The 25,901-nt window shown below is 32.2% G+C and overlaps 1 protein-coding gene across 1 annotated transcript in view; it reads left to right on the top strand.

The window, feature by feature from the left end:
• LOC129939096 (inactive dipeptidyl peptidase 10) overlaps nucleotides 1-25,901 on the top strand; it is a 284,572-nt gene that overhangs the window by 86,892 nt on the left and 171,779 nt on the right. Inside the window, exon 3 of the transcript XR_008780508.1 lies at nucleotides 5,781-5,885. The gene's annotated coding sequence lies outside the window, so the exon portion shown is untranslated. The remainder of the gene's footprint in view (nucleotides 1-5,780; nucleotides 5,886-25,901) is intronic.

Below are 25,901 nucleotides of genomic sequence, written 5' to 3'. Positions count from 1 at the left end.
GCTGCTACCCGTCGTCGTGAAAAATAGTTTGACAGGGATTGGGTAGATTCGAAAAAAAAAATAATATGATTGTTTCAGACTGCTAAGGAAGTACCCTTATAACCTCTTTCTTAACTGGGAATGCCTGACTTTAAACAAATCTTTAAAAATCCTACTTTAAAGTAAACGTTAAGCCTATTTTGAAAGTATAGCGCAGAATATTTCAAGTAGCCATGTGCGTTCTATTAACAACAATATTTTTAATATACAGCGACGAACATTTTGAAGATGGAACTTCGAAAATCTTAATAAGGACACATATGTTACTTAGATTTTAAAACATTGAAGTACAAACTACAATCTTTAAAAGTCCACGATCTAATGAAATCTTCTTGTAAGTCACATGCCGTCTTTCGTTCAAAATTCCACACAATCAATAGAAAAGCTCATATACTTACACTTTATCACTAAGATGAAAATTGGATGTATTTTATAAAAATTGTATAGAAATATACAAACGGCGCACTACAGCGCTAACTGGATCTCAGGCTAGGTTGCCTTGAGATCTCCATTTCTACCATAGAAATATAATTTCCGCGCTCGCACGCCACAACTATGAAGCGGTTCCATACGAGATTGGCGTAAGTCAAGCTTGCAACCTCAGCCCACTTCTGATTGCTCTCTTTATTGATGACATTAAGGACTTTCTACAGGATAGAGTAAGAGTTACAATAAATCTTCTCTCTCGATTTCAAATAGTACTCCAAATGACATTCTGGAGAGACGGGTCTTCCTCCTATCTTCATACGTAAAATGCAGGAACACTACATTTCAAAAACGCTAAACATGGACGGGAACATTCTGCCTAAGAAACTAACTGTGGTCCTTTTAAGAAATAATTCATCTTGGTTAGAGTATTGTAATACTTAGCTAATTTCTGCCATCGATTTACTGCCACTAAAAATAGACCAGACCTATAGAAGATTAAACATAATCAAACATGATCATAATTAAACATGATCGAATCATTGCAGTAGATGAATAAAAAGGAGGAGTTCGTAACAAGAACTAGAGACAACGAGTACAAGTATTAACAACACTGCCACTCAGCTTTATACCGCCCAGATATAATCGCTCACACATCTGCAGTTTGTAGATTCACAATTTTATTGAAAACCCGGAAGAGGGTTTTCGTTTTTCAGAGTTTACTCAGTGCAGACGAGATGACTAGTATTCTCATTGGAACGGAAAAGAAAGTTTTGTTCTTGTTTCAACTCCATTACTTTAAATATAAATGGAGTACTCATCGTGATTCAGGGGTCAATCCCTTTCTGCGCCACCTAAAAGTTTTTTCAAGGGTACTGATATTTCGCGAGGAATTGACATATTCTCCAAGTGTAATTCTTGTCATAAAAAGTGCTTTCTCAAATGAGCCGTTCGGTTTGGCATGAAACTGAGGGTTGCCTACCTACATGCCCCACCATCCTTCACACAGGAATGGTTCACAGTTGGAATCCACTAGGTTCAGGTTCTATAGTGACTTTGGAGCCACATAATAACCATAGTCTCCAAATTTACGTATTCGTTCTAGATCTTTAAATACTTGAATTTTTTTTTTGAGATCCTTGTAAAGAGTTTTTCAACTAGCGCGGGCAGATTTTGGCACAATTTTACAATTTGAGTTAAACATTTCGCTGAGGAAATAATTATTTTTAATATTAAAGACATTTCAAGTCATTATTAGCTTACCATTTGAAATAAAATTGTCTACTTATTTATCTTAGTGGCAAGTTTTGGATACTATGGATAGTTACTTTTATAAACAAAACTGTTATTCTGATGAAATTTGCCACGTATGCGGTAGATTAAATTTAAATACGATTTAAGAGTTTGCGTCACATTTATAACGATAAAGTAAATAATTAAATTGTCAAGTCAGTGAACTCATTTTGACGTCTAGTAATTGTATAGCTTTCTCAATTGACAGTTAAAAATAAAAAAGGAAGTTAGGCGGAGTAATTTGTGTTTTTAAAAGAAATTTGTAAAATGATCGTCAATAAAATGTTGAAATGGGTAATTTCAAAACAGTCTAATGTAAGCATTATCTTGAATTTAGCTTTCTTTCTCGATCTGTTAAAAACCTCCAAAAGTTTAGAATTTTAAACAAGATGATACTATAAATTGAACGTTTCGTGAGTTTTTGTAGTATTGTTTATTCTATCTTGAATGTTGATTCCAATTTCTGTTTATTTTTTCCCACTGTAGTTAACATATCAATAAACACAAAAATAGATTACTCAACGATTTATCATCTATAGCCAGAGCAAGCTAAGTTTGTTAAAGCTAAGTCATCGTGGTGGTGGTCGTCGGTCGATGGTCAATGGTCGGTGTTGGTGATGGTTTCTGGTTTTATTTGTCAGTCGTCCTCGTAGGGGGTCAAACTTAAAAGGAATCCAAAAACTGCACGAACTTGTTATCCTTAAACCAAAAATGGTCAAGTTCAAAAACAAGTTCATATACGGGTATGTATCTAAACATGTGTAGATATATTGGTATAAAGTGGAAGTAGTCGATGTGTGGAACTTATATATAAACGTATCTATCTTTATTTTTGGTTTCAGAGGAATATAAATGCTAAGCAAGAAACCAGAATATGCGCCAAAGGTTACTTCTTATATGATTCATACACCCAGCGACAAAGAAAAATTAATTTTCATACAAAATTGTTGGATCCAGTTTTCTTAAATACCAAATCCAATAGTCTTAAAGTACTTTCAGGTCAAAGAAACATTTTTGAAAACAAAAATTATAAACATTTAAGAAACATTTAAAAATCGTTGTAGAAACATTTATGAAATATTTCGAAATGTTTCTTGATTTTTTGTTGGTCTGTTTGCGAAACATATCTGAAATATTTACATTTTATACCAGAAATGTTTCTCAAAGCGTCCACACCAACAAAATATATCAGAAACAATTCTGCAAAGTTTGGGAAATGTTTTTAAACAAATGGGAAACTTTTCAGAAACGTTGTTTTAATAAATTTTGTCTGACATTTTTCTTTGGTGAGGACACACTTTAATGAAGTTAGCTTAGAAATGTACAAATTTGTGTGTACAAACGTCTTCTTCACATTTGAAATGCAGTCGCTTGACAAGCTGTCAAAATATATGACAAATAATAAAAATTGGATGAACATTAAAATGTTACTTTTAAAAGCTCACATACAAAAATAGATTAAAACGAGAAGTTTTTTTGTCGCTGAGTGTACATACATATGTGTGTGCGAGTGTAGATTTAACTTTGTATTGAAGCTGTTTAAGATGAATTGTAGTAATAAATTTGGTTGGGCATTTGAAGTACAATTTTCGAAAATATCCTCTTGATTGTGACACTCTTATACAATATTATAACATATCCATATCGTTTTGCTAATGCCAACAGTGTGTATGTTTCATTTAAGTGGAATTTAAATTGTTTTCTCTTGACTTATGAACATTTATGTTAAAACAAACAAAAAATGACCTAGAACTTGAAAAAAGGCAAATAGATGATGTGGTTATCTGGAATTCCTTTCGTTGGAAAAATAAATTAGTGATAAACGTTCGGAGAAAAAAAAGATAGAAGCTCATTTTCTTCGTTGACAGTTTTTAGTATAGGTATTGTTTTTCTGCTCATGAGTTTAATTTTTGTTGTTTTATATTTCACACTCCTAAAATAAAAGGCACACAAAGAGTCTAGAGATAATTAAAAGGGATTTTGAAAGGAAACTTAGATGCACATTACTTTTGAAATTCTAACTGTCAATGTCTTGTATTTGTTTGCTTAAGAAGCAGTTAAAAACTTACACAAACACCTTAAGTGGCACCCGGATAAGGACTAAATGTATAGAATAACTTCATTTAAGAGTTAAATAACAATAATAAATATCCTATGGCGAATTTCTAACGAAAACAATTTCTTAACTATTATTACTAATTTTAGAAATAAAAAGAGGCTCGAATGCGACCCGCACTGATAACTTCCCATCCCGTCGATTTGTCTTGCTTAAAAATTTGTAGGTTTTTGCGTTAAGTTAAAAAAGTTGTCAGTTAGGTTAGCTTATAGTGGCTGTCCAAGATGGAAACGGACACACTTAGGCCAGTTTAATGGCCCATTGTGATACCACATGAATCTCAGAGTAGAAGAAGTTGTCAGTAAAATTATTCATAAATATTTTAAAATTACCAACAATATTTTTCATATAAAGAAACAGTTTAGTTTAAATATCGAGTTTCTTTAAATAGATTTTTAGTCGAAAACAAATGTTTACCAATTTTAGTAGCATTTCTTAAATTTTTATAAATTGGATGAATGAAATTAGTTGGAGTGATATCAAGAACCGAACATCAATTTTTACCAAATGTTCGTACTGTTTTTTTTTGTAGATTTTATTTTTTTAAGAAACAACGGACTGTTGGAGTTAAAAAAAAACTGAGTATCGATATCAACATTTTCTGCTAAACAAAAAATAAATTTGAAGACAATATTTTAAATTTTTGAAAAGTTATTTGAGTTGAAAGTAAATTTTTCCAAGTTTAAGTATTGTCAATAAGATTTTTCTCAAAATTTTAATGAATGTTGACAATGATATTTTTTTTAAAGATAAAAGCAGTTAAAAGCCAATATCTTAAGGTTTTGAAACGATATTTGAGTCCAAAATCAATTTTTACTATCTTTTGTTAATATTTTTTAGGTTTTTATTTTTTGTAAAAAATTGTCAGTTCGATTTTTCTCAAAATTTTACTGAATGTTGACAACAATACTTTTTAAAAGATAAAAGTAGTTTAAAGCCAATATCTCAAAGTTAATTTCTTGTCTAAATATACACCAAGATATTTGACAGTATCAACCCACGGGATATCACAGTTATTTATCTTTAGCTGATTAAGTGGTAAAGCACAGGCTTTTCTTTTCCTGGTGAAAAATATTGCCTGTGTTTTTTCAGCATTTTGACTTACTTTCCATGTTATGAAATAATCATGAATTTTATTTAGAGCATGTTGCAAGTCATTTTCAATTTCATACTCAATTTTACTTGAACTGTAAATGGCGGTATCATCTGGAAAATCAGTAACATAAGTAATGTATAATAATGAACCTAATACTGACCCTTGAGGTACCCCCGATGTTTATATTTTTAAATTAACTTGAAATTGTCTGTTTCTAAGGAAGCTTTGTATTACTTTTATTATATAAAAAGGACACCCGAAAAATTTTAGTTTATGAAGTAGACCATCATGCCATATGCTATCAAAAGCCTTTTCAACATCCAGACAAGACCCGTTGATTCTTTTGCATTCATTTGGTTTTTAACATGTTTGCAAATTCTAGGAACTTGATGTGTCGTACTTATGTTCTTGCCTGATTCCAAATTGTTGCTTTGGCACAACATTGCACGATTTGAGATACCATGTATTATTCCTTTAATATCATCGTTTGTGACAAAAACATCTTTTGATCATCATTACTGTTAATAAAGTTAATTGACTCATTTACTAGACCGTTAACTGAGCTGATTTCATTAACTTCATTTGTATAATTTATTTGTAAGAAATTAATCACGAATTGAACATTATTTATTTTTTTGTTTATACCGATGTATTTATTATTTGTTTGCATCTGTTGAGCCTGTAGCTCGTGTATTAAATAAAAAAAATATCTTACTTTTTATTGAAACCCGTGTTATTTTAAACATTTGTTATCGAATATTTCACCCTAAATCTAATAAATTCTTGTAATTTATTATTATTCATTTTCAGCTTTCCAAACATGAAAAACAAATATCTATATTCAACTATTCAAAATTCGGCCCACTTGCAGAATTTAAAAATAAAATGGCGCCCGAGTATGGACCAAAAAGGAAGGTAAGTTACTATTTAAATGGTTTTCAATTATAAATTTCATTAATTTGAGTAAATAAGTTTAAATTAAAATTGCAATTAAAAATATTATAAGGCAAAGGTCAAGCAAGACTGTTAAGCTACAACTGCCCCAAGCCCTCCAGTAAAAATAACTTAAAAAAAAAATATGATTTTGTATAAAAACACAGAAAAAACAAACATAATTTATTTTAACTTCCCAAACACAAAAAACAAAAAAAACTTTATATTAAATCAAGAGTTATATAATTAAAACAAACTGCTGAATAATTAATAACCAGCCAAAAATCCGGCCATCCTGGAAAACCTAATTACCCAAAAAATAAAATATGAAAAACTTTCACTTGGCGTTCATTAATTCTCTCGAAGGAATACAAATCCATTAAGTTGTGCATTTTGTGGTTCGTTAGTGTATAATATCTTTCCGGAGCTATTAATAGCAACAAAAGAAACTTTAACTGTGTAACCTTATCTATGGATATGTAGATACAAATTTTCTTCCTAGGCGTTACGTGTATATTATAACTTCCATAGAGAAATTACTTAGTATAACCATTAACCAACCAAAATCAACATGAAAATGGACAGCTAAAGTGTTAATCCCTTCAAGGCTTCCCTTACTTATTTCCTGTCCCCTCTGTGTCTGACTGGACTTGGAGACTAAATTTGACCACTGGACATGGGTTAATGTTGAGATAAATGATTTTCCGATTTCATTATTGCATAATAGGTGGGTATACGTACAAGCTTTTTCTAGCTCTCGCTCGGCGTTATGGTTGGTTTTGGTTTACTCAATGGCAGGGGGATAACTATTTAAAGACAGTGCTAATGTGTGTCCCGCTTTTCAAATACATTCCACAGTTTGTTGGTCGAACTAGGACTGGGAGTCGGGCAAGAGAAAAGAGTTTGCTATACGACCACGACCAGGTCCGCCTTAAATACATTAAATGTAACATGAAACGGCAAATTTTATCGCATGTAATGAGCTTTTAATGATACAACACGACACGATGCTCGCTTTCGTCCTCGTCCTCGGTACTATCCGAATATTCAACTTATGTTTACTCCTAGTAGGAGGTAGATAGTATAAAAAAGGATATTCTGTCTCTGTCCTTTACAGTAAACCACGTGCATACCTTATATCGTACATAATATCAAACATGCGGAAATGGCTTAAACGGAAACTGAGAAAAAGTTTTACGATAAGAAAATTGTGCAATATCCAAAAGGATAATAATAATAAAATGATGAGATGAGATGAGCTGATGCAAAAGGACATGACATAATTTTTTCATTTCCGTTTATAAGATAGTTTGTTGAATGTGTGTCTGTGAGTGTGTTTGTGTGTTTCATACTCTGAGGTTTAATAGTCACATTTAATAATAATTTCAAGACGGTAAATGGTTTTTTGCATTTTCACGACGAAGACGAAAACCAAGACGTTTACGACGCACGTGCAAGACGACGACGTTCAATAAAGACGACTGACATACAAAAATGATGATGATAACATAATTTATTTTGTATTTACTTTAATGGCTTCTCTTTCTCCTTTTACTTAATTTTTAGTTCTTTTTCATTTGTTATAACTTTTTGTAATAAAAATGCTTGAATTGAAATCATAAATCATGAATTGTGCGGTGCTTTTAACTCTTTTTTCATTTTACTGTATTTTTATATTGAGGATTAGAGAAATCCTTTTTTTAAAGATACTTTTGTTTCATAATGTTTTGTGTTTGTGTTGTTTGAACTCAATAATAATAATATGATGGGTCTATGGAAATGATGTTGTTGGGAATAATAAATCAAAGTTGTTGGATTTCATTGGGTCTCATGGGTTTTGAATAATTTTTGGTTTTTTTTGTTTTGTTTGTTGATTTGTTCCTATGTCAGTTAAAAAGGATAATATATTTTTTTAATATTTAAAAGTGGTTTCAATAAAAATGAAAAAAAAAATGAATAAAGGGATGTTGTTAAATATGAAAAAAAATGATTGTCTAATATCCCAGTCCATAATTAGATGTCATCAAAAGGAGATGAATCTCAAAATTCATAAAATTTTCCCTTAGATTTCGATTAAAAATAAAGAATAAATATAAATAATGTGCTTATAAAGGGTGTTTTTTCTAAGACATGTAACCGCCGCTGCTGGCTCAAATAAATTCGAGTGAGAGAAAGACGAGTTTTTTTGTATATAATAAACGCGCACTTAAAAGTTTATTAATACCCTTAACATGTTTAAAAATTGAACTCAGTACGAGCTTTAGGAAAATAGGGAATGATTAACTATTAGATACCGATGCACATTGGTCTTGAAGTTTTGAATATGAAAAGATAGGGAAAAACAGAGTTTGGTAAAGCATCCCACATTCTCGATGTGTGGGTAAAAAAGATTCTCTATACTTGACAGTATGTCCGAAATTGAGCTCAAGGTTAAACTGATGTGCATTCCTAGAAGTACGAGTATTAAGACTGAATTGTTTGAGAAGGGTAATGCAAATGGCTAATTATACGACTAAAACGGAAAAAAGAATAATGTAATAAAGATACACTCTCAAGAGAATATTACTACCCATATTAAGCAGTGACTAATTGTGAACACTAGAAAACAAAGATGTCTGTGCACATTAATTTTGAATTCCTGAAAACTAGGAAAGACAGAGTGTGATAAGGCATTTTACATTAGCGTAGTACGGCTAAAGAACAAATCTATGTATTACCAAATTACGACCAAAGTTGGGCTCCAGTATACCCTCTGAGGAGCATTTCTAGAAGCACATATATTACGGTTGAACTGTTTAAAAGGAGGAATGCAAATGGCTTTCTCATAATGGTGCATAAACCGTTAAAATAACGATAAAAAAGGGTTAGACAAGAAACCTTACGACGATGCTCAAACGAAGTAAATTAACTAATGATGATATTATCACCAATTAATTTAAATGTTCTACGTTTAATACTGGGAAAGAGAGTTGCAGGAGCACCAGACTAGAGATGGAAGTTATACTCAAGCTTTAGACGCATGGAAGTCTTGTAGATAACAACCAGATCACAAGGCAAGGCAAATTTCTTTCTTAATTATAAGATAATCAATTTTGAGAGAAAAGAACACTTATAGAAAGCCTAATAATCTTAATGCATGTCAAAAAATAAGATGAACTTGAAGACGAGTTTCAGGATTTAAAGGCTACTTTTCAGAAAATAATAATCAATGGAATCTCTTATTCAAGGCTCATTACTATTTGCCACATGAAAAAACAGTTTCAACTGCTTTCAATAAATAAGGAGTAACCCAAATACGTGTTTCTTTATTTAAAATGCAATAAAATTAATAAAATTAAATTTTGTAATATAGCATGCACTTATTTAAAAAAGAAAAAATTTCGAGGTAAATATTAAACGCAACGTGTAGTGAAGAAGTCCAAAAAATGATAATTTCAACAACTGAAACAAACAACACTTCCGAAAGCTATCAAGAAAGCAAGATTGTTCGTGACACAAGATTTTTCTTTGCCAAATTTTGCTCCACTTGAAAAAAGATTTTATGATGTTCATCTTGATATAGTTGGATAATTTCCAGGTGAGTACACATAAGCCCTCACAAGCATTGACCGATTTACAATGTGGCCGAAGTTATTCCTCCGCTTGAACAATTGTGACAACTTTTCTTCCTGGATCGATCTCCAGCTTAGGAATCTCTAAAGAAATCGTGACGGATCAAAAAAGGCAATTTGAATCTTCTCATTCAATGAGCTATCAAAACATCTGGGTATCAAGAGGCACCGTTTATTGCCTTGTCATTCCCATTCAAATGCAATAAAAATAAATATTGTCAGTAAATTTTTGCCTTATTTAGAAGACTAAACATTTCTCATTAATTTTGAAAAACAACGTCGTGCAAGTGTCCGACTTTGCTAGTTTCACATTCTGTCTCTAATTGTGTAAGACCTTGCTCACGGTTTTAGGCTGTAGGTCATGATCGGATGATGCAGTCTTTAAATACTCGATTCGTTTCCATATCTTACGTAAAACAACGGTTTTCACAAAGGCCAATTTACATCGCTTAGATGGCTTATAAAACAATTTGGAATTGTTTGATCCAAAACTCGATTACAAATAAATTAATGTGGTGGCGCAGCAGTCTCTTAAGAAGTGGGGCCTAGTGACTTCCAACTCTGAACCAATCCTTGTGTATGATTTGTCAGGGATGGAAGGGAACTGCAATTTGTACGCTATGAATGCAAACGGATATTTTGAGAAAGAAATGTTTAAGGCAAGAATTACTCTTGAAGAATTTGTCAATTCCTCGTCACCGACAATACCTGTAAAATTGACCTCAAGACTTCTAGCATGACAGTCCTACGCACTAAGAATTACTCCAAGATCAATAGCTTTCAGATCCCCCTTTGCATCTACGAAACGATCATTTCAATATATCCAATATTTAAGAGTCATATTTCTGCAGTTTCCGAAGCATATGAGTTTTTGACTTTTCAGAGGCCCAAATGGTCGCTTAAAATGATTTTTACTCATCCCTTAGATATTCCAACAAGTTCAATAAGGTGTCGCGACTGTCAAAAGACGGTTTGGGAGTACCAATTCTTAGATTTTGTTGATATGCAGCTATCATCAGTTGATAATGATGGGCATTCTGACCGTGCCTTATTTTTAAATTATTATTTGATTCTCTTTCAGAAACTTGTGCCATTCATACTTTATTGCTCTCTAAAATACAAAAAACTTAATAGAACTGCGTTCGTAAAGGATGGAAAAGCTTTCTTGTCACCCTATGCACCATCTGGGGTTTAAAAAATTGAATTTAATGGATTACTGAATAGTAGACAATTTAAAAAAATGAAAAATTAACCTCAAGCTGTTTACCAAAGGAACCGTCTTAAACACAAATTAATTTAATGTGTCATTTGGTGCAAATACAAGTGACAGCTATGAAAACTTACAAACAAAAACTAAAATTCCGAGCTATTTATTGTAGAACGGTAGTATGTTGAATTCAGAGTAAAGTTTTTCTTTTTTTAATTTCGTCTTTCAAAATTTCTTTGAAAATATGTAAATTTGGCTTGAAAAGTTAAAAAAAAAAAATCATTACAACTAGGAAAGTAATTAATTCATCAACAAAATTTTCATCAACATATTACCTTAAAAGTCTTTACCAAGGCGAAAACAAAAAATGACTTCCCGTACAGTCAGTTGTTTTATTTTCCCAAATATATACTCGTATATCAATGAGAAGTCATATCATCTGTTTGTGTCATAGCTTTTAAAATTTAAAGTCTCAGCTGTATTCATGAACATAAAAATACTAAAACAAAATGATAGCAAAAAAGTATACCTAATAAATATTTGATTGATATTTTTCGTCTTTCTGTGAATGCAGTGATATGTTACTTCAAAAATAGAACACAAATTATTTCCCAATGGGTTGCCGCCACCACTGCCTCCGCCGTTGATGTTTTCTGTCTGCATTTTTACTAAAAATACCTCCTCATAAATATTCCCTTAATGATTTCCTTTCCCTATATATATCATCTTTTATCATCACAAATTGTTTGCTATCAGGTAAATGAAAATCATTTGAAAAAATTGAGAAAAGAAAATAATTTAGAAACAAAAATTGATATTTCCAAGGTACAAACTTTCTATTTTATCAAAAATTCTGAATGTGTTCAAAGAATTGACCCAACATTGAAATAGAGAGGTAGATACAAATCTTTAAAATTGTATTAAGGAAACCAAATCATTATCTCTGTGTGCATTACACAGGAAACGTCGTATCCACTTTTCCTCCTTTTATGGGTCCCGGTGGCGTATACGTAATGTTTTTTTATTTTTTCATTTTGTGTCATTGTTATTCTCACTGCGATATAAGAAAAACCTTTCTACTATACTTTCTACTGCTTTGCTACAAAAGTCATTATACTTTTATTTTTATTGCTTTCCTTAGTCTCAAGAGATTGCAATTATACATTATACAAGGGGACCGGACCGGATCAGATGGAGCGATGTACCTACATAATGGGTACCTACGTGTGTCCTGTTTCATTTTCTGTTGAATTCAACATTATAATTACCTGGAGAAACAACAACGACAACGACTCGACAAATAAAGCATACACACGAACTGAATACTGAAATAACTTAAATTAAAATCCCATTACTTTGTGTCCCCATATATCCTTCTTAACAACACGCATCCTTGCAAAAATACCTTCATATAAATAAATTAAATATATATAATTCTCGACGACGACGAAAAACTTATTTTTTTTCTACGGTTTGATTGTATGAGAAATATTATGTGGAATTTTGTCCTCTTTTCTTATTTCAAAATTGGGTAAACGAGAGCAACAACAACAAGAACCAAAAATTAAGTTAAGCATATCGCACAATATTTATACAAAAGCATGTGAAAGCAACCAATTGCCAGGATAAAAATCATCTGTCATTAGCAATTCTATGCTAAGCTTATTATTGTGTTTATATAGGTACCTACTCTTACCTACTTGTACATACATACATAAGTACATACACAAAATATATTTTTATTTAAAGAAAAAGAAAATTCTCTGAATGTATGTATGAATGTGCAAATGTATGTCCTTGCTAAAATATCCTTAGCATCCATATGCCAGCAAAGTATCCTTACACAGAGGGAGTTTATAAAATTAATGTATAAGAAATGTTTTTTAAAAAAATGAATAAAAGAGAAATATTATGGTTTTGCACTTATTTTAGTTTATTTCGAAATTTTTTTTTCTACGTGGGTTTTGTTAAAAGGGTAACCCTGTTTGAATAAATTTGGAACCTAAGAACATACAGACCTATAGATTTATGTACATTAGTTAATGCAAAGGAGCAGGTGGAATTTAAATTTTTCTAATCTGATTAAAAGATATTAGGAAGGAGGGGTGTTTATTGACATTTTTATCATCAGAGTGCGGAATGTACGTTCATATGAAATGTATGTATGTATGTATGTATGCAATTAAGTATTAGACCCGTTTATTCCAAAAATAAAATGTCTCTCGGTAGGATGTTACATTTTTTGAACATTACCTTAGTAAAGGTTTAATGAATTATGTTTTTCTTTTTGAACCGCACACAGTAAATAAAAATTATTTTTGGAGTGATAACAATAAAAGTGTTCTAGAACGGATCTGTGTATTAATTGATTAGGTACAAGTGAAATATTAATAGTAATCAAAGGAAAATGGGTTAGAATATATGCAATCTGGTCTATTTAGTGTCCAATAACCAAGCTTTCAAGAAATGGTTAGGTACTATGGAGGTGCCAACATGCAAGTAAGCTTAAATAAGCGTGAACACTCTTTGGAATCTTAATTAAACAAATACGAATTGTGTTTTACTTTTTATTTTCGTATGGACAAGTATGCACCTTTGGAAACAACCGCTAGTAAATTTTGTTTTCAAGTTAATTTATTCAAAATTTATGTGTTTCAGACTTCTCGTTAAGCTTGGCCAGCCAACGCTCATACTCAAATTGCTCTGATGCAAGGACATTTTTTAAGTTTATAAATGTCAAACGAAAATCTGATGGGTTTGCACCTTCAATGAGTTTTACCAACATAATCTCCTCAGATCCAACAACTATAACAAATCTATTTGCTAAATACTTTACCAAATCTTATACTGAACATCTTCATGATCCTGATCCTCACTACTTTAGTTATTTAGATGGTTGCACTCAAACCTCTCTTTCATCTCTTACAATAACTGGAGAAATGGTACTTGCCAAAATCGTAAGCCTGAAAGGAAACTTTGGCCCTGGTCCTGATGGCGCCTCATAAGTTGTTCTAAAAAAATGTATGCATTCTCTGTCAAAGCCTCTAAATGCACTTTTCGAACTCTCTCTTTTGCAAGGTGTGTTCCCTCATATATGGAAATATTTTTATTTCCGATTCATAAACAAGGCAATAAAACTGAAATAAACAATTAAAGACCTATTGCTAAACTTTCATGCATCCCAAAACTGTTTGAAAGCTTAGGTTATGTTTCCGTTTATTACCATTGCAAGCCCTTATTCTCCCCCGTTCATCATGGAAGATCCACTACGACTAACCTAATTGAATTTATTTCCAAAGTTTTGTCAGCCATCGAGAATGGCAATAGAGCTCTCGGTTTTATTAAGAGGAACAATTTTCCATTCCCTAGGTAACTAAAGCGCTTTACATTTCCCTTGTCCGTCCTCATCTTGAATATGCATGCCAACTATGGTCTGCCTTTTATGAAAACCATTCACTCAGAACTAAAAATGTTCAAAGACGTTTCGTTCGATTTGGCTCACGTGGCCTTTCCTGATACATCTAACTTGCTCTTTATGCCGATCGATTAAAACTGATAGGTTTGCAACGCTTATATATTAGATGCAAAATGGCTGATATATTATTTGATCACCAACTGTTAATGGGCAATATAGATTCCCCGGCACTCGTGAGAGATATTCATCTTAACACCAACCCTCGAAATCTGCGATCTGTCTCCCTTTTCTATATCCCTCATAATCGCACTAATTAAGGGCACTTTGAACTAATGCAAATGACCAGCATTCTTGCAACGCTGCTATTCAAGCCTTCGAGTTTAACATTTCCAAATCCCATCTGAAAGGTACCCTTTACTTTTTCCCTTTTTGAGTTCATACACTAAAGACCTTTTATGTGGGCCTTAGGACCACATAAGCTGAATAAATAAATTATAATTTATTAAATTATTTATATCGTACTATCGATTCAAATAAAGATTTTATGCAATTTTTGAATTTCATGTGTTTTTTTGAAAAATTTTCCCTATAGCTTTTAAAAAATCACCCTTTATTTCCTAAGCATACTTTTAAAAATGAACACTAACGGAAATATCTTAAAAATTAGTGTTTTTCACACAAATTGTCAAACGCTTTAGTAAAATCAGTAAAAACACAATACTTGTTCACGTTTCTCAAAAACATCTAAGGAAAATACATCTAAACAAAACTTTCCTAATAATTTAAGAAACCATCGAAATCTCCAGAGACAAAACATTCGTTAATATTTGAAGACTATCCTTAATATATCAAAACTTCCTTTGCAATTTCGAAAAATTCCTTAGTATTTCAAAACTCCCTATCGAGCGCTAAACATGAGATAACAAAAACAGAATCCCCAGTAAAATCACGGCCAATAAAAGGTGAAGTGAAATTATTCTGTGGATAGAGATTGAACTTTTATTGGAGTATTGAAATAAATTTTCGAAGTTTTCATTCTTATCCGTTGAAACTTTTGATACTTTCTGGAATTTGGAACAAGCAAAACGCTATGGCGTTGTTAAAAACTAGAGATCAACTCTTTTTCTGTTACTTCGAGATAATTTCTTTTTAACTTATTTCAACTAATTTGTACTTTTGTTTTTTGTTTGTTTTAAGATGTTCTGAATTTGAATCTCACCTTTAAATTTTTCTACCGCATCAAGTTACTAAAATATTCCATCCTTAAAATGCTAAAGACAACAAAAATTGTTTTTTAAGCCTAATTTAAACACAAGACATATGTACCTTATCAGTCTTACTTACTTTCCTTACTTAAGGTGGCGCTACAGTCCTCTATGAACTAGGGCCTCACCCAACAAACTTCTCCAACTAGTTCGGTTCCCAGCTAGAAGTATCCAGTTGGGTCAGGTCGCTTTCCACTTGTGCGTGCCACCCAATTCGCTGTCTTCCTTTACTGCTCTGTCTTTCGTTCTACGTGATCCAGCCATCTTAGTCGTTGGACTTTTACCCGTCTGGCTAAGTCTACGTCGCTGTACACTGGTGCCTCTCAAGTTGGTGCAGTTTAGGAGATCTCCTTTTTTCAGAATCGGACATGATGCATGCTCTTTACCAAATTATCTCCAGCTTCTTTGAAGAGCTCGGCATTCAAGCCATCTGCTCCAACGGCTTTCAGCTAAGATATGGCATTCTTTACTTTGTCTAAGTCGGGAGGACGGGATTGTTGGCTTTCGTAGTCTATGCTGAATGCATCATCCTTCCTGACAGAGAGAATTGGTTCTTCCATATCCTCAGCATTGACTGCGGTTGAACTTTGATATTTCCACTTTCGTCTTTGCAATCTTTGGTTCTAGGTTATGGACCTGTGAATTCCGTTTTACCTGCTCATACAACTTTCGAAATTCATTCCAGCTTTTAAACCTTTCAACATCTTCGACCGCACGCTTCTCATGCTCTTTCTTCTTCCTTCTGAGAAGTCGGTATTCCTCTGGCCCCTTCTGCTCATTGAGCTCTTGAGCTCGTCTATTTATGCAGCGCCGCTTTGCGTGCCTGTTGTTTGGCTGCATTTGCCTGCTGACATTCCTCATCAAACCTGAGGTTCCTTGTTGGTGGTTGCTGGAAACCCAGCACGTCAGAGGCGGCTTCTTTGATTGCATCTTGGCAATGTTGCCACTGGTTCTCGATACATTGTGTTGGCGACAGAGAATGTCAAAAGACGATACTTGTAGCTCGGTCGGAGAAGGATTTGGCGATATTTTGCAATATGGTGAATCTGGTTCAAGATAGATTGATCTGAATAACTCCAAGTTCCTTTGTGGATGTTGAGGTGAAGAAAACAAGTACTAGCTACCATTATGTTTCGCTCCGCAGCAAAATCGATGAGCTTTGAATCTGTTTTCGGAAGTCTTGTCGTACAGGCTGTTTTTTTCCAATAATTCCTCAAAAGAGTTCTTCACTTAAATCGCTCGGGACAATTTTGATATCGTAGCTAGGACACTCACATATGTTTTGTCTAAGAGCTCAAAGAATATTTTTTTGATGTTGTCATCCTTCTCTTCTGTGGGGGCGTGCGCGAATATTAGGCTTATATTTCCGTATTCAAGTTTGACCCGGATGGTCATAAGGCAGGTTGGTGTTGGTGTTCTAAGTAGCAGTCACCATAGTAATTATTGCAATTGTTCATTCTCTTTGCCCATCCCATCGTCTAGGGCCTCCGCTATTTCTTCGGCTGCATGTGGTCTGTTGAGGGACCTAACATTCCACGTGCATATCCTAAGTTTGGGGTCTTTAATTCGTTTCCGTGGGTTGACAACAGTAAATCCGTCCGTATCCGAGGCTTGTTAGTGCTTCGCAACTGGATTTTCTTTATATGGTCTTGAAGTAATCCTGACGCATGGACTTCATCCCGAAGGACCAGGTCCTTGCTTTAACTTCAAGGGGGAGAGCCGGAATAACCGCTCTTTACAGGCCTGGGCTTCGAATATGTAGTATATGTGATGGCTTATGGGTCTTCATTTGTCTCTATCTGAACTTTCTAAAATCCTTGAATGTTATTCCTTCATTTTCTTGAATAATTTTTTGTAAGATTTTATTTTAAGTTTTTATTTAAGATTCCGAATCCAAACTCCGATTTTAACTGCATGTGCTCATACGTAGAAATATCCGGTTTCAACGTAAACATTCCAAAAACTTGATTTTATAATCTTAAGACTACAAATTCGTAGTAAGGTCAGATATTGCATTTATAACGTGTTGAATTTTTCTGTCAAGAACTTTTTCTGCATAAACGTTCTTTTGAGGTAAATGTATGGCGTTTGAAGACTTTTAACTAATAAGAATTGTTTTTGAAAAATAAGTAAGTACGTGAAATTTTTTTAACGGAGTATTGAGTATTAAATCATTACGTATTTCATTGGAAAAAAAACTCCATAAATTAACGTAGCCTCACTTTTTTCTAATTATTTAAGGTTGTATCTCAAAAACCTGACTGATATATTGATTTTGAAGACGGATAATTTTGATGGTTATTGATTTTGAAGACGGATAATTTGATACCATCAGAATACAAAATTAAAACCTTTCTTCTCATCCTGATTCTCAATGTGGCTCAGCATAAAACTAAGCTTCATCATGTTCTTTTTATTATTAATTCTGAAAAAATAAAAAAACCTTATTTTTATTCAAATAGGAAGTTATTGTAATGGGTTCGATTTGTCAAATTGAAAATTTTGACATTTCTCGACGTTTCAAGGTCAATAGAGTCGAAATAAAAGATTTTTAGAAAGATGTCTGTGCGTGTGTGTGTACGTACGTTTGTACGTCCGTGCGTCCGTACGTTCGCGACGTTTTTTCGTCCTCCATAGCTCAAGAACCAGAAGAGATATCGACTTCAAATAAATTTTGTTATACAGATAATAAGGCAGAAAGATGCAGAAAGGGCTCTCAAGGAAATTGCGTTTGTGGTTTTTTCACCATAGCAGTTTGAAAAAAAGGTGAAAATTTTGGTTAACCCTAAATATCTTACGAACCAAAAACGCTAGAGACTTGAATTAAATTTTATATAATATATTGTAACGTGATACCAAACAGGTATATTTTTTGAAAAAAACAATATAACGCTTTTTTTTATAAATCAATAAAACTGAAAAAAAAAATTTGTCTCCTCCAAAATTTTACGACTGAAATATGATTTCATCTCTAAAACAATTATGTGCAACGAAAAATAATGTTTTTGACATCTGATACAATTTTGAGAAAAATTGAATTGACAGTTTTTATTACAAGAAATAAAAACCTAAAAAAAAATGTATAAAAGTTGGTAAAAATTGATTTTCGACTCAAATATCTTTTCAAAACTATGAGATATTGGCTTTAATTTACTTTTATCTTTCAAAAACTCTTGTTGTCAACATTCAGTTAAAGTTTGAAAAAATCGACATAACAGATTTTGTACAAAAATTTAAAAACCGAAAAAAAAAATTAACAAAAGTTCGTAAAAAATGATTTTCGACTCGAATATATTTTAAAAACTTTGAGATAATAGGTTCTAACTAATTTTTTCTCATAAGAAATATTGTTTTCAACATTTGGTAATTTTTTAAAAAAAATTCGAATTGACAGTTTTTTTACAAAAAATAAATCTATAAAAAAAAAACAATACCAAAACTTGGTAAAAATTTACTTTCGGCTCAAATAGCTTTTCAAAAATTAAAAATATTGGCTGCAAACTTATTTTATTTCACAGAAAATATTGTTTTCAATATTCAGTAATTAAAAAATTAAATCTACAAAAAATAGTGCGCAAATTTGGTAGAAAAACATATAGACAAACTTTTAAGCAAGACAAATCGACAGACGGGATGGGAAGTTATCAGTGTGGGTTGCATCCCACCCTCTTTTTACAATTTTGTTTTAAATAATATTCCAAAACATGGGTTTTCGTCAACACTACGGCCTAAATCTCCAATATTCTTAGTTGTGAGGCAACGGCCTAGTCGCTGATAAAGCTTCGGGTACCATCGATCACCGAAATAAAGCATCAGTGAGCGTGGTTAGAAGAAAGATGGTGGACCGTCTCGAAACCTACCGCGTGCTGTTGTCATGTGTTCTGTCTGTCTGTTGTTCTTTCTCTTCTGTCCTTCTGTCTTGTATTAATGTCTTGTATTGTTATCACCTTACATAGTCTAGTCGCTCAAGGTGCTGTGTTCTCTACTCTGCACATTTATGTGCTAAGTAGTGTGAAATGTAACGTAATGTATTCTCAGTTGTTTTTGTATTGTTCAAGGCTTAAGATTTTTAGACCAATTTCACTATTGTCAAAAGAGAAGGTGATTCACTGCGACTCAAAATGTTTCTGTAAAATGTTCTCCATTTTCGAATCCAATATTTTTTTAATGCGTTGTTTAAGCGTTTCATTTAAAAGATGACGTAATTTATACTTCTCAAAAGGATGACAGCTTCAAATGTGACAAAAAGCTATGTTATAAGAAAAGCTAGTATAAAAGACTATAAAAATAATTTTCAGTAAAATTTGTAAAGTATTCATTTGGAATTTGAGTACAAGTTTCAGTATTGGGACTTAAAATTGAAAAGAACTTTAAATAGGTGTGTTCCAAATAGACTAAAATTACTAAAATCAATTTTTCTATCATCTGTCATTTTAGGGCAGTACTTAAATTAATCATTTTTCAGAATATACTTTGAATTCGAAGAGAAGACAAAATCTTAAGCAAACAGGTAAAACCATTATAATTCATAATGTGAGTGAAACACTTTTCGTTTTTATTCATATGTGTATGTATGAGTGTATATGACATGTATGAATAAAATCAAAGGATTTCTTAGTAAAAGTCGTTTCTCGTGTCGTGTCATGTGCTATCAATTCTAAGAAGTATTACATTTAAGTCTGTGTCATGAGTAATCCATTAAGAGTTTTGTGTCATTTACTGTTATATATGTTTTATAAATAAAAGCTCTGTTTATTAGAGTGAATTTTGATTGACATGCATACATTATATACATAAATACGTACACATATGTATCTATGTAAGGCACATTTGTGCACATAATATAAAAGAATTTGATGTGACAAGTTGTTTGACATGAATTTGTACAATTTACTTTTTGTATAAATTTTGATGGTAAAGTAGATTTTTTATTTACAAATGTATTTTAACGTGTTCAATAAACAATAAAATAAAAGTAAGAATTGGATCTTGTGAACTAGCTCTATGTCATGGTTTAAAGGCATAGGTTAATATGACTAAAGTTGTTGTCAATTCACTGACCGAAAAGGTATTACATTGATAAACTCACCTCTAATTCATTTAGTGACAATTTAATTTTGTTGTTGTTTAATATTTTCTCAGGGGGTTTAAACTTTTTATAGCGTTTTTTACTTGGTTATTATCGTTTAGTTAGTCGTAAATTTGTTGTTTCATAGGTTTTTGAATTAAATCGTTTAAGGTAAAATAATTTGACGTGAATTAGTTGCCTAAACAATGACTTTGTTTGCTGCTCTTCACATTAAGGGTTTTGCACTAAGGGAAATTCTCTTTTATTTTATAAAAAATAAAAGAGGTTTTTGATTTAGTTTTTTTTAGAGCATAAACCGTTTAAATAACATTAAAAAAATGCTACAAAAGAAACTTTGCGACGAGTGTTCAAGCGAGCGCCGTAAATGAACCAATTATGATATTATCACCAATCAATTTAAATGCTCTACGTTCAATACGATCCAAGAGCCTTAAGTAAGTTTTAGGAGCACTAATCCAGAGATGTCAGTTATACTCAAGTTTTGGATATTTACACATATATTGTATTGTAAGTCTAGTAGATAAGGAGAAACAAATGTTCTGCATCGGCTTAGAAAACCAAAACACCTTGGGGAATTTTTGGCGACATCGCGTATGTGATCGCTACACAAAAGGTGGTTATTGATACAGGTACTTAACCTAGAATATTGAAGTGTAGGTCCTCATTGATGCAAGTGCCATCCATGGATAATGGCAAGGCGGGTATATTTTGCTTTAAGGATACAAGTGAGCATTAGGTCTTCGACGAATTAAATTCCACGTGGTTTTTGATTTTCCATTGTACAGTGCTGTTTAGTTGGGAATTTAATTACCTTATCATAATATTTTGTCGTTGCAGATTCAAATGCGAATAAGAGCGATGTGAGTCTGACAACAAATATGAAAAGCTAAGAGTACCTACTTTCATCAGCTAAACAATGTATTTGACTAGCAATTGAAGTCAGGAGATTATTATAATACAAATGAGAAAGAGTGTGGGAAATAAAACAGATCCCTGGGGCACATCAGCATTTCTTTTCTGGTTTTCAGACTGGAACTCATCCAATACTTCTGGTATTGAAAAATCTGAAAGAATTGCCAATCTTATGAAGAGGGGATTCATGAAAACCGAAAACACGCATTTTCGATGAGCGAGCCTAATGCGAAACCTTCATAAATGCTTTTGAAATATCAAGTACAATAAACTTACTTTCGTCAAAACGATGTATTACTCCACTTTTCGGTGAGATGAACTGTGAGATCATCAGTTTACCTATTGCTGCGAGAGCCGTACTGTCGGTCATTAAGAAGCTTTCGATCTTCAACAATAGTGGGGATACCATAGCAATAGATTTGTATGTATCCTTGCCACGGTACGAGCGCGAAATAAGATCGGTTCCATAGAACTACTAACGCGCTCAGGTACAGGTGAAGTCATTCCACACACTAGCAGCGTTGGATTGGCATTGAAGCTAACAATTGAAGTGTTTCCCATGTTTTTACAAATGATCAAAAATGTCTGTCTCTCTGTTTTTTGACATAATTTTTGGTTATGTATACATTTGGTCCGTCGAACATGGGCGCTGCAGGCCTTGCTGGATTGCTTAAACTTTGTCCGGTTTCGCAAAGTATTTTATGTTTGTAGCAACTAAAACTTACTTCTTTGGCTCTAAAAACCTCTCTATAGCTTGCATCACACAATGCGTTTTCAATAGTTTTGATGATTTTAATAATTTTCGGAATATAACTTTTCATTTCCAGTCGAACCAAACTTTTTATCATATTAGCAATAGCGTCAGATGTTACTATGGAGGGAGCATAGTTACAAATTAGATATATTGAACAAAATTGATTTGTGAATTTTAACCATCTCGAAAACTTAATATAAGGCATCTCGAAAACTTAATATGAACCTAATATTTTTGTACCAAATTTTTAGCGTAAATTTCATCAATCAGAGAAAAAATAAACAAAAATACCTATGTTGGTGTTGAAACTTTTATTGAATAAATAACCATTGAGAACTGGCAATTGAACAATTGACCTTTTAAGAACTTCTTTCTTACTTACTTCCTTCTCTTTTTCCTGCAAACCTATTGCATTTATCTAACAATTTCGAGCTACTATATATGGGTCAACAAATCGATTCCAATAAAAAATTTAAATCAACACCAGAACCAATGGGTAGGATATTTTAGTATGTAGGTATTTTATTTTTAGCTTTGCAAAGTAAAAATAAAAATGAAGAGAAAGTTTTACATTTAAATAATTCATTTTGGTAATCGGACTTAGAAGCGGACTACCATGAGGACAAGTGTTGAATTCCGGTCGGTCCATTTTTTCCTCATGACTTCACAAGAAAAATACAAACAAAAGACACACATACAAACAAATATCCTCACAATCGTCCATCCAAATACGTCGTAATTTTTTTTTTTTTAGATATAAGACTGATTTTAAAATATGTAGATGTACCTAGCTGGGAAAAGTCTCTTTGGAAAAAGGATGTGTGTGTTTATTTCATTTTTGTTTTGGTTCAGGTTTTTCTTTTATTTTTCAAAACAGAATACCTACAAAATAACGAATATAATACTGGAATTATGTCAGTTGGTTATGTTTTGAGTTTTTTTTTTTTTAAATTGTTGTTCTTAAAACTCGTGTATTGAATTAATAATAAACATACATAATCAACTGAATAACAAAAAATAAACCATCCGGTGGGACAACTAAAGGACTACAATTCAACCCAACCGACATCGTACATCTCTCATCATATCGCCCACCGCACTATATAGCCAACCCACCTATCATAACCAGGTAACGAGTCCGCCAAAATGTTTGTATGAGAAAATCCCTTTTATCCCACCTGTATGTATCAGCAGGACATTTTTTTATTTTTCCATTTGACAGTGGGGTTTATTCAAACTAAAAACCTGGTTTTAGAATATAGTCAAATTTGAGAATTTTATCTGTTCAACCCATTTTTTATACTAATCTTTTCGCAGTCTCTAAAAATAGAATGCAATATTTATGCGAGACTAAATTTTGCTTTTATTATTGAAATCTAAAATGCTTATTAATTTGAAATTTTTATTTTGTAAAAAAAAAACTCTTGGAAAAAGAGATTTTCTATACTACGTGAATAGATTGTGCAAAATTTTTGTTTGTTGAAAATGATTAACAAGTGAAAAGATGTAGTGGAACGTATACATTTTTTAAATTTCAGGATCTTAGCAAAAAAAGGTGTTTTGAATGATTAAGAATAATTCGTATGGGAAAAATTGCCAAACGTAATCATTTTCTAGATAACGAATTTTCTAAAAGTTGTAGAACTCAATTATTTTATTAAAAAGAATCTCTTCACTAGATGAGTAATCCTATAAAATTTCAATCTTGGAAATCAGGTCGACAATCTAACACCGGTTCATTGTTCTATTAGGGAGTTAATTATAGTGAAACTAAAATGTGCAATTTATTGGCTTTAAATTTATCATGAAATTTAATGTGGGTATATGTAAACTTAATTGTAACAAGAACAATTTAAGTCAAAATTATGCATTTTTTATATATTTTCGTCCCGCCTGTCGATTTGCCTTGCCTAAAAGGTTTATAGGTTTTCGTGTTTTATTAAAAGTTGTTGGTCAAAAAATTAAAAAAAAAGAACTAAGAATTAAAAAAGATGTTTTAGTCAAAAATCAATTTTTACCAACTTTTAGTAATGTTTTTTTTTAGGTTTTTATTTATATAAGAAAAACTGTCAATTCGATTTTTCTCTAAATTTTACTTTCTGCATCTTTCTGCATTATTAGCTGTAAAACAAAATGTATTTAAATACGTAATCTCTACTGGTTCTTGAGCTATGAACTACGAAAAAAAATTTGCGAACTTATGAACGTACGCACATACATCTCTCTAAAAATCCTAAGGACAATTCGACTAAACAGACCGATTACGATATCTTAATATGGGAAGTTAATAAGAAAAATATACTATTCGCCACAAGTCATCTTATGATATAGAATGAGGAGTATATTTATTACTTTATTTAAAACTAGCAGCCCGTCCCGGCTTCGCACGGGAAGACATAAATAAGTATAGATATTTAAGTTATAAGCATGCTAATTAAAACGAAATTAGAAACAAATTGTATGCTTACCTCAAAGCCTTCCTGTACACTACGATGGCTGTAGAGGTAGGTATTTGTAGATGGCAATAAAACGTATTGATTTTCAGGAGATCCTACTCGAGAAAGTGCCACTTAAATTGCCCGTGGGAAAAGCAATCTTTACTTAAGCCGATACCAACTATGGAAAAAGTTTGTCCCCGGGATTTATTTATTTTTAGGCCAAAGGTTGTAACCTTTTCAAAGATATGGGCAAATCAGTTGATATCATCGGGATCCGTGGAACATGTGCGAGCTGACCGGTCACAGGACTCGCAATGATAGTTGCTTTTATCAATAGTCTTGTACCATTACACATATTGGGAAGGCTCAATTTCTTAAAAGCATAACAGGCGTACCAATTTTTAATTTTAGTTCATGAGGTGGCAAGCCAGCAGGATTCAGGGAATTTAAAAATGTCTGTTGGTAGTGAACTGTATCTTCGATGTTGCACTTGTACTTTGTCAACACGCACAACATGCACAACATCGCTCTCGAGCAAAGCCGATGGAAATTTCTTACTGTAAGATTGTTGATTTCGGGATAGATTCTGATTATAAAATTTGTAGACTGTGAACAGTTTGAGCCAATTCAATATTCAACAGTACTTGGAAGCTGTTTGCATTTGGAGTAGTAAATTTTCCATCTCCTAATTTAAGTATATTTTCTGAGAAATTACCACAGAGTCGAAATAAAAATAGTTGACCACTGTTATTTTCCACTCTTTCAATTGTAGCATCGTACGTTTTTTCCTGATATATTGTTTTGTTCTATCCTTAATACTCTTCGCAGCGTATGCGATGAAAGACATTTATGGCTATTTTTTGTGCAACTTCAGTTAGTTTTAATAGGAATTTCTAAAGATTTCTAAAGTAATTTTAAAGTAATTTAGTACTAAATATAGCCTATGTTACTCAGTGATAATGTATCTTTCTAATGAAAAAAGAATTATTAACATCGGTCCAGTACTTTTTGAGTTTATTCGTTACATACAAAAATACAAATCTTTCCTCTTTATAATATTAGAGTAGACAAATTTAACAATTTTTTTTTCTCAAAACAATTTGATATTGAGTTGTAATTTTTCAGTAATCAATTTCTTTGTGAGTTATTGATTGAACTCAAAAAAGCCAAATTTAAAAATATGTCTAAGTTTTTGAGAAAATTAAATATTAAATCTAGTTGCAATCAAATCTATTATATTACAAAATCCAACAGCGAGGTATAGAAGATTTTAAAAAATTGTTACACACTTATTTTATTACCAAAAC

Source organism: Eupeodes corollae, chromosome 1, assembly GCF_945859685.1.
Source record: "Eupeodes corollae chromosome 1, idEupCoro1.1, whole genome shotgun sequence".
NCBI classification, from domain to species: Eukaryota; Metazoa; Arthropoda; class Insecta; order Diptera; family Syrphidae; genus Eupeodes; species Eupeodes corollae.
This window is presented reverse-complemented; position numbering and strand designations above follow the sequence as displayed.